The sequence below is a fragment of the Acipenser ruthenus genome, chromosome 36 (assembly GCF_902713425.1).
Source record: "Acipenser ruthenus chromosome 36, fAciRut3.2 maternal haplotype, whole genome shotgun sequence".
Classification (NCBI taxonomy): domain Eukaryota; kingdom Metazoa; phylum Chordata; class Actinopteri; order Acipenseriformes; family Acipenseridae; genus Acipenser; species Acipenser ruthenus.
The window spans coordinates 11,655,378-11,662,991 of NC_081224.1; the positions used below are offsets into that span (position 1 = coordinate 11,655,378).

General features: G+C 42.8%; 1 long non-coding RNA gene across 1 annotated transcript in view; it reads right to left on the reverse strand.

Annotated features, from left to right (window-relative positions):
- Window positions 1-1,341: 1,341 nt before the first annotated feature.
- The window catches only part of LOC131706711 (uncharacterized), a 7,053-nt gene continuing 780 nt past the window's right edge, over window positions 1,342-7,614 (reverse strand). The window contains exons 2-4 of the long non-coding RNA XR_009310753.1: window positions 3,564-3,859; window positions 2,527-2,632; window positions 1,342-1,521 (exon numbers count right to left, since the gene is read on the reverse strand). This is a non-coding gene — a long non-coding RNA (uncharacterized LOC131706711). The remainder of the gene's footprint in view (window positions 1,522-2,526; window positions 2,633-3,563; window positions 3,860-7,614) is intronic.

Consider the following 7,614-nt stretch of genomic DNA (forward strand, 5'->3'; position numbering starts at 1 on the left):
CAGATCAGTGACCCACAGTGCAGCACAAACACCCCTCATGACAGATCAGTGACCCTCAGTGCAGCACAAACACCCCTCATGCCAGATCAGTGACCCACAATGCAGCACAAACACCCCTCATGACAGATCAGTGACCCACAATGCAGCTCAAACACCCCACATGACAGATGAGTGAAACACAAACACCCCACATGACAGATCAGTGACCCACAGTGCAGCACAAACACCCCTCATGACAGATCAGTGACCCTCAGTGCAGCAGAAACACCCCTCATGACAGATCAGTGACCCACAGTGCAGCACAAACACCGCACATGACAGATCAGTGACCCACAGTGCAGCACAAACACCCCACATGACAGATCAGTGACCCACAGTGCAGCACAAACACCCCACATGACAGATCAGTGACCCGCAGTGCAGCACAAACACCACTCATGACAGATCAGTGACCCACAGTGAAACACAAACACCCCTCATGACAGATCAGTGACCCACACTGCAGCACAAACACCCCTCATGACAGATCAGTGACCCACAGTGCAGCACAAACACCCCTCATGACAGATCAGTGACCCTCAGTGCAGCACAAACACCCCTCATGACAGATCAGTGAAACACATAAAATACTTTCAATTACTCAGCATTTCCAATTACTAGCATTGACTATTGCTAAGGCCAAAACTGTTCTACCACGACACTAGATAAGAACACATATATACATGTATTGATATATACATACATTATACATATATATATATATATATATATATATATATATTATATATATATACACACATATATATATATATATATATATATGTGTGTGTGTGTGTGTGTGCAGATGTTGTGGTAAAGTAATTCAAGGGAGGTTTGAGAATAAAAATAGCATTATTCCCTCACATGGTGCATCTTGACCACTAGAGGTCTCCTGAAACATGGTCAGACAGGATAATGAATGTTCAAGTCATTGTTTATGGAGTAATGGGTGGTTTTGTTGTCTAATTAAATCCACCTGTATTATCAAATCATGCAAACTAAACTATTTACATTATGAAAAGTGGAGTTCATTATCTTAAGCCAAGTCTTCCAACTTGATGCATTCAAAACTTCACCTGAAAATAAGATACAAGATCACTGTGCAAACATCCCACAGCAGCATGCTTTAAATGAACAAGCATGCCCTGTGAATGCCAGTGGTGTCTCCCCTACAGTGCAGCGTGCTTTAAATGAACAAGCATGCCCTGTGAATGCCAGCGGTCTCTCCCCTGCAGTGCAGCGTGCTTTAAATGAACAAGCATGCCCTGTGAATGCCAGCGGTGTCTCCCCTACAGTGCACTCACATTACAAGACAAATCCACAAACAGCAGCCTTCAGAGAGTCCCTCCACTGCGATGACTTTGTTATTTCACATGCAGACACGGTGCTGTCTCCCACACCTGCTCACAACGGCAAAACCAAAACCACATGAAAAGGATACTTCTCTCATCAGGCCCCATATTCAAAGTGTCACTTCATCACCTAAAATATAAAAAAAAAATTAAGCAATCTATAAATGCTTTCAGCCTAGTTGGACATTATATACAACTTTACCTGTCCCACAAGTGTCACCCAAAAAATACATAGCATGCACCCCAAGTTGAAAGAGGCAGCATTAATCCTTACAATAGTTGCAGGGAAGAACAACTTCTGCGTTAATTAACTGCATTGAAATCAAGACAATCACGGATATAAAGAATCATTAAATACAATCACAAGTGTTACTAACTACCTTAACAAACAGTTACTCCGGGTTCAAATACAGTCAGCACTCTTTATTGCCACTCAATATTATTTTGAAAATATCACCTGCCAAAAGAGACGACATGTGGCACTGTAATACAGAACATACTTTTAAATCCGGTGTGCATTGTAGCAGTGTGTGTGTGTGTGTGTGTGTGTGTGTGTATATATAGTAGTGTGTGTGTTTATTGTGTTCAGGTTACCTTGTGTAGCTGCTCCAGACTCTCACTGTGTGTGTGTGTAGCAGTGTGTGTGTTTATTGTGTTCAGGTTACCTTGTGTAGCTGCTCCAGACTCTCACTCTGTGTGTGTGTGTGTGTGTGTAGCAGTGTGTGTGTTTATTGTGTTCAATTTACCTTGTGTAGCTGCTGCAGACTCTCACTGTGTGTGTGTGTGTGTGTGTATAGCAGTGTGTGTGTTTATTGTGTTCAGGTTACCTTGTGTAGCTGCTGCAGACTCTCACTGTGTGTGTGTGTGTGTGTGTGTGTGTTTATTGTGTTCAGGTTACCTTGTGTAGCTGCTGCAGCCTCTCACTGTGTGTGTGTTTGTGTGTGTTTGTGTTCAGGTTACCTCGTGTTGCTGCTCCAGACTCTCACTGCGTCGGCAGGGCTGAAGTGTTTGTTTAGAAGAGCTGGCAGGCTGTGCCACACTGACCCGGGGTGAGGCGAGGAGTGAGAGGAGGGATGAGGCGAGGGGTGAGAGGAGGGGTGAGCTGTGCTGTGCTGTGCTGTGCTGTTCAGCCTACCTGCCAGCGCCTTGCCTTTGTAGAGGAGTCCCTGTTGATTGACAGGTATGTTGAGGCTGTCAGAGATCAGACTCCAGACTGTGGAGACCTTCTCATCCTCACAGACCTGTCAAGAGACAAGAACACACAGACACACAGTGAGGGGATGAGCATTAAACAGTGAAACTACATCTTCATCCTCACAGGACAGGCGAGAGACAAGAACACACACAGTGAGGGGATGAGCATTAAACACTGAAACTACATCTTCATCAGTACGCAAGCCTCGAGTGAAGCGACATCCCTCATCTGCCACCATGCAAATGCACTTAGTGTCATTTCAAACGGGATTGAGATTATTATGCTCAAGAGCTAAAAGGCAATAACAACGTACGCTTAGAAATAATAAAACAATGTTTTTAAGAAAGCCCTCAGGACACGTGACGACATCCCCTCCTTGACAACGTCCTGTCCTCCTGTAGGAAGTGTCTCTTTACCTCAGCAATACCTGAGCTGGGAAGGTACACATTTTAAAGGGCCTTGATTTCCAGCAATGCAGTTCAACCCACTCTGTGATGTTTTATGTTCTGTTATCAAACAACCGCTGACTTGCCCAATCGTAGAAAGTAGAAGTAGAAAATGTGGTTTGTCTTACCAAACACACACAATGCGAACCGTCAGTCAATATGTAGCGGTATTGTGAAGCGGGATGTGGGGCTGCTCAATGCCTTGCTCACTGGGTGTGCTTCTATTCTTTTAAACAAAGTAAGGAGAGGAGAGGAGAGGGGGAGGAGAGAGACACAGAGTCACAACTACACGCTGCTCTACACCTGCATTTCAGAGTGTGTATGCTGCAGCTGTGATTGTGTGTGCGTCTCTGTGTCACTGTACAGCTGTGTCTGTGTGTGTCTGTATAACATTGCACATCTGCTGCAGCTAGGATTGTGTGTGTAGCCGTGTTTATTGTGTTCAATTTACCTTGTGTAGTTGCTCCAGCCTCTCACTGTGTGTGTGTTTGTGTGTGTCTGTGTGTGTGTGTGTGTTTGTGTTCAGGTTACCTTGTGTTGCTGCTCCAGACTCTCACTGCGTCGGCAGGGCTGAAGTGTTTGTTCAGAAGAGCAGGCAGGCTGTGCCACACTGACCCGGGGTGAGGCGAGGAGTGAGAGGAGGGATGAGGCGAGGGGTGAGAGGAGGGGTGAGCTGTGCTGTGCTGTGCTGTGCTGTGCTGTGCTGTGCTGTTCAGCCTACCTGCCAGCACCTTGCCTTTGTAGAGGAGTCCCTGTTGATTGACAGGTATGTTGAGCCTGTCAGAGACCAGACTCCAGACTGTGGAGACCTTCTCATCCTCACAGACCTGTCAAGAGACAAGAACATACAGACACACACTGAGGGGATGAGCATTAAACACTGAAACTACATCTTCATCCTCACCGGACAGGCGAGAGACAAGAACACACACACACACACACACACACACACACACAGACACAGACACAGACACAGACACAGACACAGACACAGACACACACACAGACACACAGTATCAGAGCAATCTAGCGAGGGGACGGTCGAGTATTGTCAAGAGCAAAAACACACTTTCATAAAAACTGCTGCTTTTGTATTATTATGGTCTGTATGTGTGGCATGCTATAGAAATGTATTGTGTTTTTTTCTTTTTTTGTGCTCTGTACTGTACAGTGCTTTGTGAAACGCTTGTACAAAAATCGCTATATAAATGCAATAAATAAATAAATAAATAAATAAATACACTGGAAGTGCTTCACATTGTCACAGAACAGTATTATGAATTTTCTCTTGGTCTACAGACATAATATTGTCTGAGAATTATTTCTCAGTCTCACAGATGAAGCGACATTTAATACAAGTGCAGAAAAAAATGTGTCAATTTAAACACAATAGCAACACTGAGGTGAAGAGACAAGCCCAACACATTTCTCTTAGAGGTAGTCGAGCAAAGCAAGAGGCGAGGACGGACACATCTGCTGGAAACGCATGGATTTGAATTTGTTACCAGGTTCAGTATTCCCCTCACGTGTGCAGGAGTGATGGCAGGCGCAAGAACGCTGTGTGTTGTGTGTGGAGAGAGTTCGGGTGCGTTCACGACACGCAGACTCGTGTCATTCTGCGCAGAATCCGCACAGAATCGGAGCAAGTAGCCAAGGAATTTTCAGAATCTGCGCAGACTTAGCAAAGTCTGCCTCTCGTGAACGCACCCCCTGTAGTCTTAAATCGTGGGTCACGTGATTACGAGGCACACACTGACAAACCCCACACATTGTGTGTTTTCAGTTTATATCTTGTTAAAACAGAAAACTATATTAATTAAAACAATAAACTCCACACAAATACATAAACAACACAGTGAATTCTAATCAGAAATTACAGTTTAAGTGACTAATGTAATCAACCACCATGGATCCCAAAATGATAGATACAGATTGGCTAACATTTCAATGCTGCAGGGAACAAGAACAACAATATAAACAGCGACGCCACTCCTTCACAACTCGAACACCCAACAATAAAAAGAAATTAACACACACCCGGTGATATTAAAACCATGAAGAGGCAACAACCTCGTGTGTGCACAATAAGCATTAGCGGGGGCAATCAGATAAATCATCCATAGCAAAAAACAACACAGCAACATTAATTTGCGGTCCATTGTCGGACTGGGTCCGACATTGCAATTATTCCTCACAGGTCCTTTGTCGGACTGGGTCCGACATCATTATAGCAACGCAATAAACGCGTGTTTAGTCGTTTTTTCTCCGGAAAAAGCCGAGACAACCATTCAATTGCCGAGTGCGAGCGACAGGAGCCGAAACAAGTCGAGAAAAAAAAAAAAGGCGTATCTCATGAATATGGTATCAGGTATCAGATAACGGGGCGTTCATAGTAAACAAGCTGGCTGAGTGCGTCAGCGCACTGAGACTATCATGGACATTTGTAGAGCTTTTTTCAGATGTTATAGTAATAAAATAATGACTTGGATCGCATTATTGAGGAGTTTGGTGATAAAACGAGTGATCCAGAGATGATCGATCGGTATGTACGACTATTATTATTACTATTATTATTATTATTATGATTATTATTATGATTATTATTATTATTATTTATTTCTTACATAGGTAAACGCTATAGCAAACGAAAGGGTGGGGCGGGGCTGGAGATTCCTAGTGAGTGCTTTGTTGATATGCAGGGCCATTTAAACCCGTTTGACTGTGAAAAAAAATTCTTTTAAACAGCGCGTCTAAAATGAACTGCGCGTGTGAAAACCTGACGTGCCTGTTGCGCACTTAATAAATGGACTGCAAAGGGTTAAAACAAACACAGAAAACGGAGGCTGGCGCGCTTTCGATTATGACAAACAAAAAGGATGAGATGAAGCCGTACAGCCAAAAAACAAGCCCCTTAAACAGGTATAAATAACAATACGGTTTTGTTTTACCTGAGGAGAATCCTATTGCGATGTGAAACTCCAGGCAAGCATGGGGGCGGACATTCTGTGAAGCGCGCATGCTGACGTAGGCTTTGTTATGACCGTGAACGCGCCTGATAGAAGTCTGTGGGGACCCTGCTTTCACTGCTCGTGCTGTGCCCTGTAGCTCAATATGCAGGGGTTATTTTTTTATATTAAAAAAGCCGTTTTGTGGCTTTCCAAAGACGTATCATGCGTCTGGATCGGATGTTCGTAGACAAAATGATAATTGTTTACATTTGGTCAAATACAAGATTGCATGCAGTTTCCGAACATCTCCCCCTGGTGGTTAATTGCGGTGTTTACGGCAGAATAATTCAATGGGTTTCTCCATATCCCGTATATTTTCATATTACCCATAATTCAATTTGTGACACTTAACTGGAAAGGTACATATATTTAAATTAAATATATATTTTTAATAATTAAAATTGTATAAAACATTGAACATATATTATCCACAAACGCCGTTTTGGTAACAATATAATATTTGAACTTATTTTAATATATAAATTAATGAGTAATAACCCTAAATTGAATTTTACGTAGTTATACGAATTATAAATAGCTATTGGAATGATGTAATTAGCATATATCCCAATTATCCTGAATTGTAAAATTACTGATTTGTGAGGAATAAATCAAAAGTTATGTGTGATATATATTTTTTTATTTTAAAGAATTAAATTGTATAAAACATTAACCATGTAATCCTCAATGACCAATATAATATTTTTTTATCATTTTAAGATAGAAATATACTGTAATAAAACCAAACCACAAATAGACTTTGGACTAATTATATGAGTTATAAATAACAATTGAACTCTTTATATATTATATAGCAAGAGCTGTGTGGCTTGAGCTAGTGGATTGTGCTTGGTATGAGTGAAGTGGCTGAGATGAACGTGTGTGAGTAAATAAAGTGCTGAGAAAGAAGGCTGGTTGGAGAGAGAGAGATGGGAGCCCCCCGGAAAGGAAAGTGGGGGGGTGGAGAGATGGGAGGAACAGAGAGGGACAGAGAGGGACAATGGGGAGGGGCGCGGAGGATGAAGAGAGGCAAAGACGAGCCACGCGCGTCAAAAAGTCCCGCGCGCGCTGGACTTTTTGACGCGCGTGGCTCGTCTTTGCCTCTCTTCATCCTCCGCGCCCCTCCCCATTGGACATAGACCACCACCCCCCCCCGACCCGACCACTGACTCTTGACCCATGACCATTCACTTATGAGCCCTTCAACCTTTTAGGATATACATTTTATTTTCTTTTATATATTTTAACCCTTTAGACCCCTGAATAATTAAAGAACCCTTTTGGAGATTCCTTGAAATTTTGGCAAAAAACAGATTTCACTTGACTTATTGAAATAACTGTCTTGGAAATTCTATTGAAAGGAAGAGAGACTGTAGATTCTCAAACAGCAAGCTTTATTAAGATTTGCAAACCTGGAGCCTGTCACAACACTCAGTGCAGAGTCAGTTTGAGAACAAGCCCACATAACACTGCCAAACTTGTGACAGTTGGGCATGTAGCAACTTGAGCAAAACTCTTGCATACAGAGGAGACAGAGACCATATTTTTAGTAGAACAGACAGTCAAAAGGGTGG